Below are 22,646 nucleotides of genomic sequence, written 5' to 3'. Positions count from 1 at the left end.
GGACACAGCACCTGCCTATGCTGTGCTCCGTCTCCTGCAGGGTCACCAGGACAAAGCAATCGCGACAGAGCAGTACAAAGGCCCACGGAAGGCTGACGGGAGGCCAGCGCAGCAGGTGAGCAGGAGACCTGGCCTGACGACCTCGGGCCCCTGGCTCCTCTGTGTCTCCCCGACCTCGTCTTCCGTCTGTCCTGTGGCTCTGGCCACCCACTGCTCCCAATGTGCCCGCGCAGCCCTCGGCCTCAGGCCTCTGAACTCGCTGTTCCCTCTGCTAGAGCCGATTTCTGCACGGCTCCCTCCATGCCGTCCTCCCTTCCTGCTGCAACCCATGCCGCTGCCGCTGAAATGGCGCGTTGTCAACAAACCATCCCCACCCGCTGACTATAAAAGAGCAGTTGGACGTCATCACCTCATCCCCCTGCACTGGTCACCGCCTGGCACATTCATTAATCGGTTTCACTGCCAGAATCAGGGACATGGATTCAGGTCAGCAGCACCAGAGAGTGTTTGGCACATGTCAGGGGCTCAGTAAGTATCTGCTGAATGAATAAAAGTGTCCTTGGGTGTGAGTTCACAGGGGTTTTCATCTGGGCCATTACACAGGCCTCGGAAGGTGTCAGGAAGCCAGGGTCCAAAGCCTGTGGGCGCCCGTCTCCTCTAAAATCAGCACAGATGGTCTTACTTTTCTGGCTGTTCAAGTACAATGTTATCTGGCAACCCCCCAATACAGTGAAGAAGGCCGCTGGAAAGAACCATGTGTCATGCATGGACTTGTGCTTCACGGAACCAATGACAGACCATTAGAGAAAAGCACACTGTCATTAGCTAAACTGAACCATCAGTCTGAAGGCAGGTGGCACATCCGTGACATTTGGAAACAAAAACGCCCACGTGTGAACAGGACCACTGGACTGACTACTAGTTTGGACAGACATGGACGCCCGCTGGCACAGCTCCCCAGCTGTAAGGACACCATGTTACCAGGGACAGGCGTGCTTTGTTCACGTCACGTCACAGCCCGCTGCCCACAGTCGCTTTACGACTCCAAGGACGGCAGCAGGTATGAGGTAACACAACTCAGCCACCTGTGACCACCAGATGTTCAAATGACCAGATGCCGTGATCACACCTGAGCACCAGTCACACTTTAACCACATGAATCACGTCTACCTTTTATGTGTCGTCTGATGACGGAGGCCACCTTCCTGATGGCTGCAGGGAGGTCCCCAGAGTGAGGACCGAGGACCCTGTGGTCACAGGTGACTCCCTGAGCCTAACTGCCCGTCCCGAATGTCCCCATCCCAGCAAACGGCACCATCACTCACCCAAATTTCCACCCCAACGGTCGGCGTCACCCCTGACTCGTCCTGTCTGTCACACCCACGTCCAGTCCGTCAACAAATCCTGGAGATTCTACTCTGAAAACGCGCCCGTACCTGCCCCCCTCTCCCCTCTGCTCCCACCGTGGCCCCCGCCCACAGCCAGATGGGCTGCAGCCATCACTCCTGGTCCCCCTCGTGCGTCCGCTCCAGCTGTCATCTTTCTTCTCTGTGTGGCCACAGGAGTGACTGACTCTTCACCAACAAAACGCAGGTACAATTCATCAGCTCACCCAGCCAGCAGTACCTGGGGGCACTGGCCGCACACTACACCCCAGTCCTCAGTAGCACCCCGTGTCCACGTGCTCAGTGAGGTGACTATGCAGCAAGCTGGGCGGCCTCCACTCTCCATCCCTTCAGCCAGGCCGATGGCATGTGAGGGGCGGGACTTGTGGCCCCCTGGCCTACTCCTTATGAGGTGTCACATGCGTCTGCTCTCTCGTGGCCTGTTATGCCATGGCTAGAGCTTTGGTTAGCCTGTTGGAGGACGGAACAGCAAGGAGCAAAGCCAGTCACCATGCCCACACCACGCGACACCAGCCAGGAGCCAGCCAACCGTACCAGCCCAGACAGGAGGAAGTTCGGCCAAGTCCAGCCAAGATGACGAGCACCAGTTAGCCAACCCGCGCTCGTGAGCAGTGAGAATGGCTCTGGCTCGTTTGTTATGCAGCTGTACCACGACAACTGGTAACTGATGAAGTATCTGCCGCCTCTTACAACATCTGGAATTCTACTATGGCCTGTAAGACCCTAGCCCCAATCTAGGTTCCATTTTCCACGTCCCTCCCCTTCCCCAGCGTTCACCAGCCACCTCACCGGTCCTTGAGCACATCAGTCAGCCACCCACTGGGCTCCCTGCCCCTTCCACCGCCTGGAGTGCTCCTCCCCCAAATACTGGCAAGGCCCCTCCCACTTCTCTCAGAAGCCTGTCTCTGCTCAAGTGGTATATGTCTGAGTGGGGCCCCCCCATGACTCTTGAAGTGTCACTACATCACTTCTTCCTGCTTCACCCTAATATTTCTTCAAAGCACTAGCTCTGCCTGATATTACGTCCTTCTCACTGACTGTCTCCCACGGGGATGACCAGCTCTGTTTTGCTAACTGCTATATCCCTGGTGCCTAGAACGGGGCCTGGCTCACAGTCGGTGCTCCGCCAGCACTCGTGAATGAGTGAGTGAGTGACTGAACGTCAGGCGCTATGCATCGCGTGAGCCTCCTAACTGTGCACCCCGCTGACATGCACGACGCGCCCGTTCGCCCTGGCAAGGACGCTGGCTCCCACCAGACAAGGTGGGCGTGTGCCGGGAGCCCTGAGCCATCTCACTGTGTTCAGACCCCAGGGCTCTTCATCGCTTGGAATTTTAAATTCCAACGGCCCAGGAGTAGTCCTCTTTGTATCCTTCAACTCCCACCGAAAAGAACTCCTCCAGGGTTGCTCGTATGTGTGGTGCAATCTGGCTTTAGCAGTTCCTCCCCAAAGATGGCCCCCGAAGGAAGAGAGCTGGGGAGAGCGGTCCCTCGATGGCTAAGAAGCTGTTCCTGAGGGTAACCTCCGCCGGATGAATCTGCGGCCTCGGACGTAACTTTCCAAGCGAAACCAGGTTCAGTGCGTCTGCTTTGTTCTCCTGGGGAACTTGGCCTCCCGCCGCGGGAGTGACAGTTATGTAACAGCTCACATTTCCTTTTATATCCAGGCTGCCAGGAAGCATGGGCCAAATTAGAAGCTTAGAGTAACTGTGTCTAAACTCCCAGCTGGCACCTGAGTGCTCTTTTCTCTATGTCTAAATCTTCTATTTCCATTCACATTATTTGACCATGTTATTTACATGTAACGATTTTGGCAATTTGACCATATCCCTGGAAAGAAATAGAAACATATGCATAGATGATGAATTCATCAATTATTCGTTTTCAAAGTATAAAAATCAGGAGGGAGTCAAATCAGGTTAAACATTATTGGTTTGGTTCATGGGGGCGGGGGTTCTCATCAGTTTCCGTACGATTCTAGCTGGATCGTCTTAGAAAACAGCCCCAATTTCAGCCTTGTCTGTTTCACTAAATGCTTCCATGTACTGAAGGAAAAAAATATCTTCCATTCGCAGTTCAGTAAACCCAGTGCCGGTGCAGTTCTGTAACCTCATCACAGGCCCTGCCCCAAACCAGGTCAGCCGCTGCTTCCCCCAGATGAAGGTTGGGGTCGGGAGCGGGGCCACCACCCAGGTCTGGCCTCAGGTGTGTTGAGACAGGAGCCATGTACCACCTCCACCGCCTGGCATGCTCCTGGACGGCCCTCGAGCCTGGTGGACTTCTCCTTGGTTCTCAGCAAACTGGGGTGATTGAAACTGGTTTGGGTTTCAATTCAGATCAAACTGATCACAAGAGACTGCACGTCACAGTCCGTGCAGGCCAGGCAACTCCTGCAGATGCAAGTCCACGGTTTTACTCAAGTTTACGGAAAGGATGGGGTTTTCTAATCAAGCAGCTGCATCTCAGCCCAGGCCAGCACTCACCTCCTCTCTTCTCATCACCACTGGCTCAGGGGTAAAAAAAAAAAAAAAAAAAGGCTAATTTTGAAATGGCCCTTTTGTTACTGTGACAGAACTACCAGAAGGAGAGCATGAAAATCAGTGTGCTTTCCAGTCAGGCAACACTTATAAAACACACAACCACCACGCTGAGGGCGCTCCTTTGACACAACACAGTCTAGCAGGTTCCATCCAAGAGCACGGGGACTCCCCACCTCACTGCCCCTACTGCCATAGGGGCTCATCACCCCCGTCTCCTCCCACTCGTGGAAACAGGCGGCTCTCACAGGCTTTTGCAGATCTGTAAGACATTCGCGTTCCTTCCACTGCAGCACAGTGACCCCGTGGAAAGGCCAAATCTTGTCACATCTCCACTTCTTCCTTGTCTCCCTTTCCATAGAGCAAAACTCCCTTGAGGCACAGCTCCAGGGCTGCCCGCCAGGTCCCTGTGCCAGGCAGTGAGGTCCTGCCAGACCAGGCAGTGCAACCCCCACGGCCACCTGAGGGCTCAGGCTGACCCTGGGTCAGTGAACGGGGGCCTGTGGAACACTGGGGAGGGAGCTGAGATCTGACTGCTAGTTGAACAACACAGCTCTGGCTGCCAGGTGACAAACAGGACAAAAGAGTATGGTGCCAGCTGGAGACCAAGGGGCGGCAACTGCCAGCACCCTGGCCCCGTAACACTGTCACTTGTCCCCATGGGGCCCTCGCTGCCAATTCCACCTGCCCCTGCTGCCCTCCTGCTGACAACACGCCCACTCAGCAAAGGTCCTGCCACCAGGAACACCTGTTCTATGGGCACAAGGGCTGTGCCTACCCAGATCACAGCTCTCCCCTCCCAGACCACAGTGCAGCTACCAGGCCCTGGAAGCCCCCATCCCAAAGTCCCCAAGGTCACCCAGGTCTGGCAGAGGCATCCTCCCGTCTGTCCCCCTCAGGGCACCTGACACCCCTGGTGTGTCCACCCCACATGGCAGGGCAGCTGAGGCGAGGACTGTTTGCAGGGCATGATGGTCCGGACCTGGACGTGAGCCTGCACGTCTCCATGTACAAGGTCCCGAGGTCCAACAGGAGGGAGGCAGGGCCCTCAGTGCCAGTCAGAATACAGGGCCCTTCACCCACTCCGGCAGCAGGGAGACTGGCCTGATCACCGCACGAGGCAGGAACACAGACACATGGAGGGGAGACCCACACGACACACGTGGTTCCCATGTGGGGTCAGCATGAGAACAGGGCAGCTTTGTTTTTAACTTAAGACACAATTCCCATACCATAAAACTCACTCTCTTCTAGTGCACAATTCAGTGCTTTGGGCGTCCTCACAGGCTGTGTAACCATCACACGTTCATCACGCCCCAAAGAAGCCCCATCCCTGCAGCAGTCCCCCATTTCCCGCTCACCCAGTACCCCCCCACTGAAGTGCTTCCCCTCAGAGCCCCCGCAGTGTCCCCACATGTCACGGACAGAGCTACAGTCACTTGTGATGAAGGAGGGCCCGTGGGCAGCAGGGCTTCCTGCTCCATGCCTGAACGCAACGACCCAGTGGTGTAGGTACAGACGGTGACACCGCAGGTGTTACTACTTGACTGCATCACGTTTCAAAATGTTTCCCCACTCTGACAACCCAAAACAGTCAAAAAAAAAAAAAAAAAAAAAGGTCGGCCTAGTGGCTCAGGTGGTTGGAGCACCGGGCTCCTAAGGCTGACGTCGCTGGTTCGATTCCCACATGGGCCAGTGAGCTGCGCCCTCTACAGCTCAGATTGTGAACAACAGCTCTCCCTGGAGCTGGGCTGCCGTGAGCTGCTGTGAGCGGCAGAGTGCTGCCAGGAGCGGCTGGTGGCCATGGTGAGCGGCGGCAGCCGGCAAGAGCGCAACCACTGCCCCAGCCAGGGGGTGGGGAGCGCAAGGCTCATAACACCAGCATGGGCCAGGGAGCTGTGTCCTACACAACTAGGCTGAGAAACAACGGCTTGAACTGGAGTGGGGTGGGGGGAGGCGGAAGAAAGAGGGGAAAGTCAGAGAATCCATTCAGCTTAACTCAGCGAGACCAGCAGCAAATGAACCCCATTAAATACTGAAGGCCACCCCGGCCCATGAGAACTGCATGAGCAGCACCCCATTCCTGCTCCCTGAGACAGTGGTTTTCTGACTTAGCTGGTCTCCTCGTAACAAAGCTCATGGAACATGTGAGGAACAGCTTAAGAGTCCTGCGGTTTGGAAAACGCCTCTGGTCTCCGACTCCCACAGCTCGGCCACCCTCCAGGGCGCTGCCCCGCGTCTGGCTCAGCTGTGTAACATCCTAAGAAATGCAAATGCGTAACTGGCTTTTCCAACCGCTTCCAGAAACATTCGAATTTTGTTATTTATTGCTTTTCAGACCATAAAGAGGGTAGAAACAGCCCAAAAGTCCTGAATTTGGATGGTGGCTTGGAAAAGAGCTGCGCCCCCTTCCTGCTCCTGCAGCCGCAGCCCCCCCCCACGCGGCCCCTGGGGAGCGGGACTGGCCGCCCCCCTACCTTGAGGACCTCTTCCAGGCTCTCCAGCTTGGCTTGGAGCTGGTGTCTATCCTTCACGGCCGAATCGCGCTCTCTGGTCACTGTGGTGATCGCGTGGCTAAGCCGAGCACACTCTGCTTTCACCTGCAAGTAGGAAGGGTGAGAGGACTGTTTACAACACGCGGGAGCGCAGCCCCAAGCGGGCACGTGTCCCCAGCTGGCGTCCAGCACTTGCTCTCTGATTTCTGTTTGGAGAATCGTCCCCTCCCTCATCCCTAGTCATGGACTTGACGGTGGGTCCACCCCGGCTGGGCGGAGTACATGTGACCAAGGGCTGGCCAATCAGCACACGGCCTCCCTCTTCATCCCGCCCACAGCCACAGTGATTGGCTCAGAACTGGGAGTGTGACCCAGCCTGGCCAGTCAGTGTAATCCCATCCCGATAGAGATTGGCTGGGGAGGGGCACGTGGCTTAATCGCATCCTCAAAGAATGAGGTATTGGACTTGTGTAGGAGCCTGGGCAGACTCTCTTTTTTGCCCACTGGACTTGGAAAGCTGAGGACAAAAGGCGGGAGGTGCAGCGCCACTTGCCACCATGAGGGAATGACCCGTCTGAAAACAGCCGAGAGTCACAGAGGGAGAAGCAGGACACTGAGGACATCATTTGAGCACCCAGATCAAGCTGTGCCTGAAGCTGACCTCTGCCATCCATTTAGTGGGGCCAGCAGATTCCCTTTGATGGCTTACACTAATTCTAATTCTTTTGGCTAAAAATTTCACCTGTCTTAACACTGGATAAAAGTAGTGTCAAGGCTCCACATGGACTAGCATGATGGCTGCTCCAGTCACCTCGGAAAGCACGTCCATTCCCAGACTGCAGGCCCCAGGACCACGGTTAGAACTTGCCACTCTCAGTCTCTCCTGTGGCATCTTTGGGACAGAGAAGGGCACACCGTGTAGAGAAGTTGCCGGGGTCTGTTCCCCATTCCTTTCCATTGTGCAGCACACGTTAGCCCAACCACAGACTTCTCATTTCTTCACCTCCTCGCCAAGTCACATGAATTATGCTTCCATAACAGATGGTCCCAAAGTCATGTTTTTCAGCTACAGAAGTCCTTTCTGTGTGAGACACTTTATGTCCAGAATGTTAGTTGAACCTGACAATTTCTGTGGCACCGAAAGGAGGGAAGGCACCCCCCTGGCCTTCTAAGTAGGACAGAGTCACGGGGATGCTGCTGGTACGGTCACAGAGGTCTGTCTGCAGAAATACCTTAATGACACTGTGCTCCAGCGTGATGTGAACCTGGGCACAAATCAAATGCTCCAGGTGAAAATGACGTGACCTATTTGAACGAAACTATACTCACATTTAAACTTCCACTCCAAGGGTAGCAGTTTGCTGGAAGCCATCACTTCTCACATTCTATCTAGTCAAGAAAAGGCGGCTCGGAAGCAGAGTTCGAAAGCCCCACATACCGGTCACAAAGCAGCCAGCAGCAGCTTTCTGAGATGGAAGTCAGATCTTGCCGCTCCCTGACTGAAACCTCCTGTGGTGTCCATGGAAATGAGAATACACTGAACTCCTGGCTTAGCCCGCAAGGTTCTGCAGCACCTGGCCCCACACACTGTCTGATGTGGCCTGCTACTCTGTCACCAGTCACCATGCTTGGGCCACCGTGGTCTTCTTCTTAAACAAACCAAGCTCATTGCCACCCCAGGGCCTTTGCACGCACTGCTCCCAGTGCCGGCACAAGCCCACCACCTCCACCCCCGATCTTATGAGTGTGGCTCCAGCAGGTGCCTCTGCCCTGAGCATCGGATGTCTTGTCACATGAGAACAGTAACACCGCTGGTGTTTCCACCATCGAGCTCAGGTCCCTGCTCTACGCAGCTGATAATCCCAGAAGAAGGCATCCTCTCTGATCTGGTAGCAGCTGATGCGACGGGAAACAGGACTGATGCATCCAAGTAAAACTCTCAATACCCGTCACATGGGCTGAAGTGGGGCTGGCATCTCGGGCCTTCGCTCCACTGCCCCACTGGCCTTGCCAGCCCCGATGGTGCCAGGAGCCTAGGTGGGGAGACCCACTGGCTTACAAGTCCCCTGGTCCCCCTGCTGCCTGCTGTTGGAGCTCCACACTGGTCAGTTTCATGAACAGAGAACGCTCCCAGAGAGCAACCCATGTCCCTGTCACAGAGGCACATGCACTAGAAAATTCTCCTGGGAACGAGCCAGATCATTGTGCTATAAAGGAGAAAAGGCCTCAGAATAGCAGAAGGACGTGAGGGGTTTTCACTAAGACAGATAAACGGCCCCCTCCAGAAAGGAAAAATGAGAAGGTCTCATATGTCGAAGTGAAGAACCAGAAAGCTCCACCTTTGTCGTGATGTGGTGGAACATTAAGGATAGTTCAATCTTACAAGATTTTGGTTGGTGACTAAGGAGAACTAGACAACGATTTTCGGGTGTGGCCCCTGGGTGAGGCCCCGCCTTCCAGCCAGCCGATACTTAGCCCCACAAATCCCACATGTCCACATGTGTCACTCTCGCAGACACCCCCAGTTTTCTCATTGGTAAGACAGAGAAGAGGGATGAACAGCTAGTGAGCTGCGTGACCGCTGTTCATAATGGTTCTTCATCACTGGACGCCTAGTTCTGGCCAGCAGTGATTGCTCATAGGTCACAGGCTCACAGGGCACAGGTTTCACGAGCGACAAGGACCTGGCTCTGGAACTCAGGGTGCCACCAGGTCCTGCACGCTGCCCGAGATTTTGTCACCGCACAGACACAGCAGTGCATTAACAAGTGGGGGCACCAGCCACTCGACTTATTTCTGTGTCAAAATAGAGGTTTTGGCAGCAGCAACAGTGGTGCCAGGTGGGAAAGCAGCTTCTAACATTTGGCAACAGTTAGCTCAGGGAGAAAGTCCTCGAACTCTGACCTGTTGGAGGAGCCCCGTTTCGGGGGGTTGAACGAGCCCCTCTGAACCCAGGCGAGTAAGAAATTCGAATTATTTTTCTGAAAACCATAAAAAGTTGGGTGTGTGGGCTAGACGGGCACTGGGCACCCTGTGCACGTGTCCTGCGTCCCAGCACCTGTTCCCTCCGCAGGGCTGCTGGCCACCCGGGTCCCACCCAATACCAGACAGCCCATCTCTGACTTCGCAGCCAGGAGGCCGTGGATTCTGGGCAGGCTTTGGGATGGAGCCCGGCAACACCTCTCCTACACCCGTAATTAACAGTGCTGGTCATTAATTCTGCGAAGCTAACATCAGAGAATTCCCAGCTGTCTCCTGGGAACCGCAAGGGTCCCCTGTGTTTCCGCAGGTCCCATGGACAGGCCCCAGGAAGCGGGGGCTGTGCTGAATTTAATCGAACGCTCTCACTGGCAGCACTCACAAGCCCTCCTGCCCCTTCTACGGCCCCTGGCTACCTAAGGACACAGGGAGCCCAGCCCCAAAGGTGGTCTTTCTGTGTTTCCCACGGTGACTCTCCCACAAAGTGACAAAGACGGCAGAGGAGCAGGACAGAGCTGCGTGGCCCCGCCCGTCTCCCAGCCTCCTCTCCGAAAACTGCTCTACTCTGGTCTGCTGGTGAGTCACCCACGCTCTTACCTACCCGCAGAGCTACGGGGAGGCGGCTCCTTTACTGGGCCTGCAGCCTGTTTGAAAGGCCAGGTGAGGAGGCGGAGGAGAGGTCCCCACGTGAAGGGAAACATTCATGGGGGATTTTGTGACAACCCTAGGGGCACAGGGTTCCTATCAGCACAGCCAGCTCCCAGGTCCGGGAAAGGGGCCAGGCACACGGTGAGGCCTGAGGGCCGTGACGCCCCGCACTGACCAACCGTGCCACGCAGGGGCTGGCTCTGTGCCCTCTCTGCCCTCGTGAAGCTGGAGCCACCTGTCAGGTATGGGAGCCCCGCTCAGGAGCAACACGAGTGATGGGAGAAGAGGCCACCCGCTCGACACCCCCTGCTTCCAGCTCCCACATCTCACGCCTGGAACACCACCTTCATTATCCATTTTCATTTCTGTTCAAATAAAAACGCTCCTGGCTTCATCCCATGCTCTCACCTCAGTGTGAGTGAGTGCCAGAGCCTTTTCTGACAGCAGGTCTACAAAGAAACGGCAGGAGAGCGTGGGGGCTGACGGGAACATAGGGGAAAGGGCACTGAATGCAGAGTTGGGGATGTACCAAAAACACATCTTTTTTAAAAATGTGCTGAAATGTACATAACATGAAACTTCCCCTCTTAACCGTTTTAAGTGTCCAGTCCAGTGGCACCAGGCGCTCACTCACAGGCTGCGTCACCATCCCCACCACCCTCCCTAGAACTGTCACCTTCCCAGGCTGACCCTCTGCCCCATTACGCTCACTCCCCACGCCCTCCGCAGCCCCTGGCACCTCCGCCTCCTCTCTCGTCTACTCCATGAATCTGACGGTTCTGGTCCCTGATGGACGCGGAATCGCGCGGTATTTGTCCTATGGTAACGGGTTTGCTTCACTCGCCGTGATGTCCTCAGGGCTCATCATGTTGCAGCAAGTGTCAGCGTTTCCTTCTTTCCCAGGCTGACCACAGCTCCCTCGCAGGGACAGACCACATCGTGGTTATCTGCTCGTCACTGGGGGACACGGGTAGCCCCCACCTTCTGCCTACTGCAACACTGCTGTGAACGTGGGGTGCCGACGTCTCCCCAGAAGCCTGCTTGCTGTCCCCCAGGAGCACAGCTGCTGGTCACATGGCCCCTCCTTGCCCTCCCTGCCCCCAGTGGCCTGTTAATGGTGCTGAGTTACCTTGTCCAGTTGCTGGGCCCTTGTGGGAAGAGCTGCATATTGGGGTGTCAGGCGACGCGTTCCCTGGGTGGCACACTCCTGTCCATCCTCCTAGGACAGAGGAAAGGGCGTTGTGAGATGACCCCAGCTCGCCGAGTCCCCGTCAAGCACGGCGGTTAAGGGTCTGAGCTGAAATAAGCCCTGGGTGGGGCGTGACTGCAATTCACAAGCCCTGTGCTGTGGGATCTTTCCTTCTCCTTTCAGAGCTGTAGTTTTATTCTATCCACTGGTAGTAATGACACTGTACAGTGATGGTCTAAGGGTATCATAAAACAGGAGTAACGGTGCTTTACAACGGTGGCCTAAGGTATTATAAGATGTGTAATAAGCAGGCATTGAGGAGCCCAGCAGATAACCACATCTGCCACGTGGCATCCTTACCTGTGTCACGTCTGTATCCTATAGAGACAACAGAACTGTTCGCCAATTGAAGTTAAGTCAAGCTTGGACTCACCCCCTTCCCCACAAACACTGCTCCAATCGGACAGCCATACGCACAGGGAGTATCTGTAAAGGTCTGTCCGGCTCCAAAATGAAACGAAAGCCTAGGAGGACTCTGAATGCTGGGGCACAAGTGGTGCGTGGGCTTCAGGACCTGCCCAGCGCTGAGTCCAGAGCAGGCAGGAAGAACGGGGAGCCCATTTTTTAGGGTGTGTGGGACTGGACGTGCCGCTCATGAGGCTGGGACAGAGCGCCCACGGCTGGCTGAGCTCAAGCCCCCAAGCCCCAGGGAAAGCCGGAAGTCGTGAGTGAGGCTGCCTGGAGCCCCCGCGGGCATGAGGTCCCGCCCACTGGCCACGTGCCTGGGCTGCGTCACTCCTACCACCAGCCGGGACGGGGACGCTGAATGACCTGTGCTAAAGCCTAGTTCAGGACCGGGGCATGTGGGTGTGGGCAGCAACCACAGAGAGGGAAGACGGGGTGAGCACAGAGGTGCCACTGAAGGCGCGTCTCAGAACAGAAATCCCAACCCCTAGGAACTCAACACTGCTAGATCCAACAGTGTCACCAGTGTGGCCTTCCTCCAGAGGAACTGAAAGTGACACAGCAACCTGAACACGACTCCATTGTAAGCTGAGGTTCTCGCCAAGACAGGACAAGAAGGACATCCTTGCAAAAGGTAAGGAAAGCAGTGGGGACAACGAATGGCCCACGGTGGACGGTGACTGGCCTGGGTCTGCCCGGCTCTCGTCTGCTCTCTGCTCATGTCCCGTGACCTACTGTCTGGGCCCCACATCCCAACTGACCTGGAGACTGACTACAGCGAGAGCTCTGACTTCACGCTCCGCTCACACTCACGCTCACGGCACAAATGGGCGGGAATCATGTGGCTGCAGACGCCTGTCCTGGCTGTTCTCAAGGCCCGCACGCCAGCCGACCTCCGTTCTCCGCAACCACCGTCAGCCCGGGCTCCTCCACCCTTGGCACCCACTGCGCTTCCAGTGATGAAACACAAGAAGGAAGAAGCGCCACCGACACCCGTCACCTGCGAGGGAACAATGACTCCATGCCCTGCTGGAAAGTACCTGATGAAGTGGCTGTCACCTTCCCTCCCCTGACATGTTCCCGAGAGCATATATGTGTCCCTGTCTTTCTCAGGTAAAGCAAATCACAACATAGCCGCCTGCCAGCTCCTCCAGAGAACTGGAGACATTCTGGCCAGTCCCCACGGGCACGTGGCTGGCGATCTTAAGGGGACGGGCGTCCCCCGACTCCTGGCCGCGGAGACCTTCCCTGCCCCCAGGTAAACAGAAGCAGCTGTAGCTCAGAATCAGAGGTGAAGCTTTAAGTGGCAGCTAGAGTATGGCGTGTAGGGCCAGAAGGCCGAAATGCATATCCTCGCTCTTCCACTAGGACAGCGTGTGACGCTCAGGTGAGCTCGTCCTCCCGCAGCACCGGCACATTTCCACACACGGCCACGGCACCAACGCTGGGCCCTCGCCTACTGAAGCCACCACTCGCACTGCCCACATCTCCCAACTTCTGCCACCAACGACCACGCGGTTCACGCCATCAGTGCTCCTTGCACCTCACTCAGAAGAGTGGATTGTAAGAAAGGGACATTGGGAAGAGAAACGGGGTTGGCTCCCTCGTCCAACTGTGTAGTGGTGGCAGAAACCTCACCTTCATCTATATTAGTGACATTCCATCTCAGTGACTCGAGGTCAGCTGCTTAACATGACGAAATCAACCGTTTCAAGGAAAAAGCTCAGGATCCAAACCCAGTCCGGAAACTGACCCATGACGTCACCGCAAAGGGAGAGTGACGTCCGCCTGTCTCCCCAGTGCAGTTCCCCCAACTCAGCCCAAGGTCTCCTAACCACACGGGTCTCCCCACTGCGAGAGGCCAGTCACACTAGCTAGCTGGAAGGCAAACCACCCCCAAACACCCCCACCCCAATGCTCCAAGAGCCACAAAAGAGCTGAGCGGGCGCCCAGGCTGATACAGAAAGAACCCACGCATCAGCCCAGACGCCCAGAAACACCCGAGAGAAGTGACCATGCCCGTCTGCGCCCACCCAGCCCATGCAGACATGAGCACCTCCCTTTGTCCACACGTGGTGTTTACCCCTGGAAAAGCCCAGTAGTGGTGCAGCCGCGGTGACGGACCGTGGCCCCCCTGCCCCTTTGGTAACAGGCATGGAGGCCACGCTGACGTGCGTGTCCTTCGGGAAAATTCCGAGGATGCCTCTGCTCGCTCGTGTAGCTGCGCTAACGAGCCGCAGACGAGCGGGGGGACTTACCCTGGATGCACGCATCGCTACCACTGCACAGGCCAGAGCAGCCCACCCAGGGGAGCTGTCCCCGCTCCAGCTGAGTCGAGCCTTTCTGGATTCATCAGCAGCGCCAAAGGAATGTCGCCAAGCCCAACACAGACCACCGCATGGACCGGCCGCATGCTTGAGACCACAGGCCCCCAAAGATGTGGGCTGGCAGTTGCAACACGACAAAATGAGAATCTCCCAACAGGCGCGGGCGGCACCACTGTGACAGTTCACAGGAGGAGGAGGAGGAGGACGGCGGCTTTGATAGAATCTGACACTCCTGTTATAGCAGGGCTGGGGGTGGGTGGCCAGCCACACGTGCCTTGGCTCACAGGGGCACACACACGGCTCCGTGCTGCAGTGGGGCCAACACCTCTGGCTTCCCGGCTGTCGTGTGACACTACTGACCACTGACCACAGCAGTGCCCAGGAATCGGGTCTGACGACACACGCCCACGGCTGGGAGCGGGGGAGCCAGTGACTCACGCCTCACAGGACGGAGCCTGCCGCTGCGTGGAAACACCCGCTAGCTCAGTCCTCCGAGCCTGAAATAACGACGACGACAGGAGCAGCTGCGCTGTCCGTGGGCTCCTTGGGCGTTTCAGAGGAAACAGTTCTGAGTCTCAGATCCTTTACATTTAAAGCCACACAAAAAGGGTTCAGGGTTTTCCCAGTGGACGCATCCCAAGCCGGCCGCTCCCTGTAAGAACCCAGGTGCACAGTTTGCTGACTTAACTGTCTGCAAGCACAGCCAACCACAGCGATCACCTAGAGAGCAGCGTCCAGCGGGCAGGACCAGCCCCGGTAGCCGCCCAGCTGAGACCTGCATCCCTGACCCCACCCCACCCCCAAGGGGCAGCTCCAGGAGGTACAGGGAGGGAGACTTTGATATCCACTCATCTGCACTAAGACAGGCGAGCAGGACAGCCTCCTCTGCGGTTCCACCTCCTGATCAGCAGACTTATGGGCAAGAAGTACATTCTGATCAGAGCAAGGGAAGAGGTCAGGGGCTGGGGCAGGAGCTGGAAATTCAAACGCCCCAGGGAACAGCAAGTAACTAAGGCGAGCTCTCCAGACAGAACGTGCTAGAGCGATGGGAACCTGCCAAGTGCCCCAGGACGGGCAGCGACAGCCCATCCGGCCGAGTGGTGCCACGTAGGAAGGGAGCCCAGTACCCCAGCTCTGCTGGACCATCAGGAACCTGAACGCTGGGTTTTCACCTGAAATAGACCTGTTGCTAAATGTTCGCTCTTAATTCAAATAAAGACCCATGACATGTACTCCCTCCCATGGCAAACACGTCCACAGGATGAACTGGCTTAAAACTGGGTCACCTCAAAAAAGGGCCGCAGCACAGGCGGGGTGAGGTGGGGGCACAGGAAACTGCAGGGCCCTGTGCAGGGAGAGAGAGGGGCGAGGAGGGCTTACCAGAGATAAATGTGTCCACTTGGACCTAACTCTGCTGTGGCCACCTGCCTGCTACGGCCTTAGCCATATCCCCCCGAAGCTTGTCTGTTAAAGCCCTGACCCCCCACCAGGACTACATTTGGAGACGGGGCCATTAGGGAGATAATTAGGATCAAATGAGGTCATAGAGGTGGTGTCCCAATCCAGCAGGGCTGGTGTCCTCGTGAGAAGAGGCAGCAGAGCCCTGTCCACGCACAGAGAACAGGCCACGTGAGGACACAGTGAGAAGGTGGCCGTCTGCAAGCCGGGAAGGGAGGCCTCACCAGACACCAGCCTGACGGCACCTTGAACTCCAGCTTCCAGAAGTGGGAGAAACAGGTTTCCTTCCGTAAGCACCCAGGCTGTGGCCTCCTGCTACGGCAGCCGGAGCTAAGACACTGCTGTGCCTAAAACAACAAGATGAGGCCGGAGGGCCCTCCAACTTTCCCTAGGGAGCTCCCAGCCTAGTCGAGGAGGGCCATCCCTTCCCCGCATCAGGAACACTCGCGGCTAAGACGCCACTTCCCCAGAGGACACTGGGACCTCAGAGGAGGAAAGCACTCTCTCCTGACTTCACTTCTAGTCATTTCAGTAAAAACCCTCCGAGTGTGTCTGTGGTGGGTGCTGGGCTCACTGGACACCCTGCAAACAGTGGTAAGAGTGCCCGCCCCCATGCCTCACGGTGTGGCAGACGGCACGGCATGGGCCCCCAAGGGGCAGGTGCTGGTGCTCCAGCTGCAGCAATGGGGCTGTCCTGGGAGGAAGGAGGACGGCCGTCCTGACCGCCTGAGTGAATGAAAACTAACAAAGGCCACCAGACACGGTGCGTGTGCGAACCGGGAGCCGGGGCTCCACGTGCTCATGGAGCAAAGGTTTTGCAGGCACCTGCATGACATCAGTGTAGGAACACGAGGCACCTTGCCAGCTGCCAGGGGCACTGTCGGTACTGCAAAGGGAAACTTGCTTTAAAATAATACCATCGGACTTTAAATTACCGTTAAGTTTGAGTTTTGAACTTTATTGGCCTCATACGTTCCCTCTCTAATCTGTTCATTCATTTTGGCTTTATGGTTTAGAAAAGATGTAAAAATGTTGTAGACCAGTTTTATCACTGGGCCCATGTAATTACACTGTGAATTATAAATATATAATCATACTATGCTCAAACATAATATAGACTATGTGGCTGTAATATGCAAGTCTAGTGTGATCTCATTACTTAAGAATCATGTAATTATTATCAATGATAACAATACAATAAAAATAATTTAAGTCAACACTGCTATGTGCTTGATAATGTTTTTCTTTCTGAAAAGGCTTCCTAAGTGGTCCCAGGGTAAAGGTACGGGCAGGGAGGCTGGGGTGAGTGAGGAGAGGAAGGAATGGGGAGCCGCGGGGAGAGCCCCAGGAAAGGCCTGCGGCCTGTGCCCTGTCCAGGGTCCTGACACGTATGGAGCCCTACTCCTCCCCTGCGGTGCAGGCCCAGGACCACCGGCAAAATCCTAGGGTACGTACGGAGCAATCACTGCGCCCGGAGAGCCTGGGTCTGTGACCTGCTCCTGCCGTGTACGCAGGGTGACCTCGGGCACATTACCTAGATAATTAGTGTAAACGAGGTAATTCCACAACCACACTTTGCACCCTGTGAAGGGCGGTGTGGCCACGAGAGGTTGTCACGCAAACCGAGGGCCTGCTATGCTTGCCCGTGTCGCTCTCAGTTTCAGGCAGTGAGACACTAACCCACCCTCCATGCCCTCTCCTGGTCGGGAAACTCTGTGCACTTGCATTTCACTGAACTCCAATGCATACGTGCTACTCCCGATCTGCCGGACACTCAGGCATCGTACACGCCAACACGGCAATCCCAGGGGCGCACCGTGTGCTGTTTAAAAGCCACTCTTCTAGCACAGGCTAGAGACAAGCTCAAGGGGGGAACGTAACACACCACGCAGGTTCTGCTGCAAGCACATGACCCAGAGAAACGTGTGCATCGTACACAAAGTTCCTCTCACTAAATGAATTTCACCAGCTCACATGTACCTGCAACGCAAGCTCTGTCCTACAACGGGAAATAAGCATGAACTTTATGCCGGTCCCCCCGGTCGCGACCCAGAGCCAGTGGAGCTGATCCCAGGAGAACAGGCGTGACGCGGGGAGGTCCGGAGGGGGAGGAGAGAACAACCATGACGCCCGGGCTGAGGGGGAGGCAAGCTGGCACCCTGTACCCTGCTGGTACAGCCCCTATGGGCAAGTTGGAGGCTCCTCAGCAAAGGTCACCAGTCACCACGTGACGCACTAACCCCACTCCTAGCTGCACCCCCGAAAGGACTGAAACCAGGTGTGCCAACAGATACTGGTACCTGACTGCCCACAGCAGCTAAGGAGGCAAGCAGCCCAGGTGTCTGTCAGCTAATGACAGATAAACACGCGGTGTGGTCCACGCACACAGTGCATCACTCAGCCACAGACAGGAGTGGAGCGCTGACACTCGCTGCGACGTGGAGGATGCTGAGTGACAGACGCCAGGCACAAAAGCCACAGACTACAGACACGATACAAAGCATCAAAAATAGGCAACATCCACAGCAGGAAGCAGCGGGCGGTGCCGGGGGCTGGGGAGTGCCTGCTGCCGGGACAGGGTTCCCCTTGGGGGATGTGAGTGTCTGGGAACCAGACAGCGGTGGCCGTTACACAACACTGGGAGTGTGCTAAGTGCAGTGAATGGTGCTCTGTGAAAAGGCTCATTTTACATTATATGAATTTCGCCTCAACTGAGAAGAAACTAAAGATGCCACCCAGCACTCCGGAAGTGCTGTAAGGGAAGAGAGACGCAATGCCCCCCGCCTGTCTCCACGAGCCTGTCCTGTGGAAAGCACCGCCCCTCACTGAGTGCCACTTGGGACAACGGGTCCCCCAGATGCAAATGACCACGGCACATCACTGTCAATCGCTGGGTGGCAACATTCCCCAGAGCCAGAGGGAAAAGCTGACACTTGTGAGGTGTATGTCCAGTGTGACTCCTGCCGAGGGACTGCCAGGGTCCCCCTTTCCTATCTGTGATTTCGGCACAACTGCTGACTTTAGAACTGAATTTCTGCATCACGTGAGCCTGCCAGATGCTGTGCACCAGGTGCAGTGAATGACAACCTGTAAGTGACAGCCCACCTCCTCCCCAAAGCACCAGGGACGCCTGCAGTGAGAATTATCTGTGCAATCAGGCGTCAAGAATAATGGCGGGACAAGGGAACAATACGCAGGAAAAGTCATAGCAGGAAGTCGCATAGAGTTTTGCCACCCTTGACAGGGCACCCCGCAGAAGCTCCGAGCTTGCCAGCTGTTAATGTGCGAAGGAAAAGTTCTCAGGTACAACTGTCAGCGTGAAGAGTGGGCCTCCTGGGACCCTTCTACAAACAGCAGCAACAACAACAATTTAAGTGTCTGTAAACACGCGTGCGCTTTTCACGAGATGATTTAGCATCTTGTTACAGAGCGCCACTGCCTCGTTCAGCGCTGCAGAATCCTGCTCTCTCCTTCCGACCCAGGGGCTCTCCTTCACCACATTTGAAACTCTTGATCATGGAGACTGAGTTACATGAGCAAATGAAAACGGGGCTTCTACAAACTGGCCCAACAAGGCAGTCAGGCTGCAAAATCTCCCACTCCAGTGACATGACAGCATCTGCACCTTCATTTCTTTGGGGTGCTATGGCTGGCTGGCTGTGGCAGTGACCAGTCCCACCGCCCACCCGATACCGGAGCCCTAACGTGAAAATTCCCCCCAGTCTGTCCATCCACCGGCCACATCGGTGGTGAAATTCTAAATTTAAGTTCGTGTAAATGAGAGCTCCACCCCCTCCTGAGTGCGGCTGGGCTGGAGTGAGTGACTTGCTCCAGAGACGAGAGTCTGACAGAGAAGGACAGTGACGTTGCAGTGGAGACGCCTGGCCACCCCCCTGGTCATGGCCAACGTCAGCAGAGACAAACCATGATGGCATCACGTGCCCTTGGCCAGGATGCGACGAGAAGGCTACTCCATCTTTGTGGTCTTCTTCCCCCAAAGCTGCCACCTCAGTCTAGGCGTGAGAAGACAGGGGACAACGCCAAGCTGGGAGTGCCGTCACGCACACAGCAGGCCTCTTCCAAATGGTCAGGTTACAACACACACGGAGAGGCCGAGGTGCCCCACAGGCCGGGCAGACGGAGGCGGGTCACTAGAGGCCATGCAGTGTCCTGAAACAGGACAACGACGCCACTCAGGCAAAAATGCCCAGCTCTAGCTAGACACGTGGCAAGGGTGGCTGTGCGTTTGCAAACGCCGGGGCCAGTCCAGCGGGATCCTCTCTGCGCAGATGCAAGGCCACAACTTCCCTTACGGCTGCGCCCCCCAAGTTCATTTTCTGCCTCCGAAGCTGACAGTCATGTGGGTGGAACTTACTCATCATGAACCTGGTTGCCACTGGCAGTGTAGGGTGTAGGACACGGCTGTCTCACGTCCAAAGTACGAGGCTGATGGCGATTCAGAGAACGCGGGCTACAACCTGACCTTGAGGGCCCCCAGCTCCCCACCGGCTAGCTGTGTTCCTCTCAGCAGATGCTTTAACCTCTCTACATCCCACTTCCTCTACCTGAAGAAACAGGCATCACGACACACATGCCAGGTCATCAGGAAGATGGAATAACCAGCCTCTGCCAAAGACCCATACACATCAGAAAGGAAATCAATGGAAGTTTCTGTCCTCCCTGGGCTGGACCCACGGACACCTCAATGACAAAGGAAAACGCTGTCCTGTCACAAACTCATCAACCCCGGGATGCAGAGCACACCGTCACTTCTGGTGGCAGGAAGTGAGGTGCCCCTCTGTTCAGCAGGCAGGAGTGCGCCGGGCCCAGTGCGGTGCCCAGAACGAAGCCAGACCATTTCACACCCCCCTTGCTCAGGCTGGCTCAAGGCAGGAGCCTCGCTGGTCACTAGTGGGCTCCCTCTCGTCTGTCCCCTCCAGGTGGAACTGCCAACAAATGATCTGCTTCCATTTTTATTCACACAGGCTCACGGGACTCCAAAGCTGTCTCAAGTAAAATGCGCAGCTGTAGAATCCTTCCATGTAGAAAAATAGGCTTTGTGTATTTTGCAGTCGTGCATGAGGGAGACAATTCACAACGGTGCATGTGACTGGATGTGCCATGTGGCCCCAAGGTACCTAAGTAGTTACTGACTTTTAAAAATGGGAAATTTAATGTGAAAACGAGGGTCTGCACTTTCTGGTGAAAAGTCCGGAAATGCGGTAACCCTGGGTCTGCAGGTACCTGGGGCCGTTACCCGTAAGCACGCCTGCCTTTTGTCACGGGTCCTAACTGCCCTTCCTCACATCCGGGGCCCTTCAGGCCCAGGTCTTCATCCGGGCAGGCCATGCCCGGCACCCACCCTCCCTGTGCAGGACTGGCCTGAGCACCTGCTGTGTGAAGGCTCCCGCTCGCTCTGGGTCGCCCGCCACCCGCCAGGCAGGGTCTACACCCTGCAGCGTCTGAGCGTCTGAGCTACGGGCAGCAAGCGCGCTGCCTCAGGAGCACAGGGGAGTCCCAGGATTCCCATGAACAGTGAGCCCCGCGCATCACACGCCTGCCACACCTGGGCCAGGCCGGCGGCAGGGAACCCAGGAGTCTGCACGTGCTCTCCTGGCCCGCGCCCCGCGCCCCGCGCGGGCGGTAGCGGACCTGCTGCTGCCCCCTCCCACTCTTCCCACTTCCTTGCCCCGGGCTGGTGTGGGGGTTACTGCTGAGCAGCTGCGGTCTCCAGGGAGGCGCCAGGGAGCTGGGCAGGGTGACAACAACACTGCAGGCCATGCCTGGGCTTCTGCATCTTTGTGGCTTTCAAGGGCAGGTGTCTGCAAACCACGGCCCACAAGCCAAATCCAGCCTGCCTCCTGTTCTTGTAACTCAAGTTTCATCGGAATACAGACCTGCTGATTCATTTACAAAATTCCCGACCGTTACAGAGCTTTGGGAGGATATACAGACATATCCTACTATGTTCTAGATATACGAGTATATTCTACTATACATATTATACATGATTTGCGTATTATTTGTTTCCTTCTTCATTTCTCTACATAGCACTCACTGACACTGCCTCATATGATACAGTTTCATATGAAATAGTGTCAGTGAATGTTATGCAGAGAAGCAAAAAAGGAAACGGATATAGAACTTTCTAGAAAACGAGGTCGGGGGGTGTCTGACAAGGTGATGTCTAAGCAGAGACCTGAATGAAGGGAGAGAACAAACTATGTAGACATGTCGTGGAAGGACACTCCCGGTGGAGGGGACAGCTGGAATGGAGCACAGTGGGACAAACAGGACGGTAGGAGAGGCAGCCAGATGTGGGCTACGGCGGGGGCGGGGTTTTACTCCCAGGTTGATGGACAGCAGTGAAGGGGCAGGACCCAGCACACGGCTCACAGGGTCACTGTGATGAAGAGGATGGCCGGGGACACTGAATGTGGCAGGACAAGGGAGGGGCTGGGCAGCGGGCGGGCAGAGGAGAGCGGGGTGACTGTGAGAGGACAGGCAGGGGACCCCAGCTCACGTGCCTTTTCCGTGAAGTAGCATCTCAAGTCCAAGATAGCCACGCTCAACTTAAAACCAACGCTGTCAACTCTCCACTCTCTTAGACCCTGAGAGAACTTTTATCACAGTGTATCTATAGGTTTAATTCCGAGCTTTTGCAAATACACATAATCCTGTTGCACACGAAAAAGCAGCAAACTGATTTTGAGAAAAGAGGGTGATGGATGAGGGAGAGTTCCTGGTCTCCACAGCTGCAAAGAATTACCAAAAGAACAATTCCATTCTTATCCAGAGGAGCCATGCTGTGTGAAGGAAGGAAGGGCCGAGTCCCCGCAGGCAGGCAGAGGCAGGACCCAGCAGAGCCAGAGCCCAGCGCCGGCTGAGCTCCCAGGAGCTTCCCTGCGACTCCAGGACATAACCCAACGTGGCTAACGCTATTTGATCTCAGAGACAAGGAATTTCATCGAAGGACAGCCCAGGTTTCCTACAAACAGGTGTTTGTAAATTGCAAATGGGAAAAAAATCGCCTTTCTGTTGTGATGGAGTAAAACTGATCATAAGGGTGCCCTGAAAACCCAGCAACGCACGGTCTGCACGGCTCTCACTGCTCATGAATCTGCGGGCCCCTCCCAGGCCGG

The 22,646-nt window shown here is 55.9% G+C and overlaps 1 protein-coding gene across 5 annotated transcripts in view; it reads right to left on the bottom strand.

Moving 5' to 3' along the window:
- Positions 1-22,646, bottom strand: part of RIMBP2 (RIMS binding protein 2) — a 120,545-nt gene that overhangs the window by 55,967 nt on the left and 41,932 nt on the right. For all 5 annotated transcript variants that reach the window (XM_033098171.1, XM_033098174.1, XM_033098175.1 and 2 more), the window contains 2 exons: positions 11,195-11,284; positions 6,421-6,543 (listed from right to left, as the gene is read on the bottom strand). The gene's annotated coding sequence lies outside the window, so the exon portion shown is untranslated. The remainder of the gene's footprint in view (positions 1-6,420; positions 6,544-11,194; positions 11,285-22,646) is intronic.

This window comes from Rhinolophus ferrumequinum, chromosome 25 (assembly GCF_004115265.2).
Source record: "Rhinolophus ferrumequinum isolate MPI-CBG mRhiFer1 chromosome 25, mRhiFer1_v1.p, whole genome shotgun sequence".
NCBI classification, from domain to species: Eukaryota; Metazoa; Chordata; class Mammalia; order Chiroptera; family Rhinolophidae; genus Rhinolophus; species Rhinolophus ferrumequinum.
This window is presented reverse-complemented; position numbering and strand designations above follow the sequence as displayed.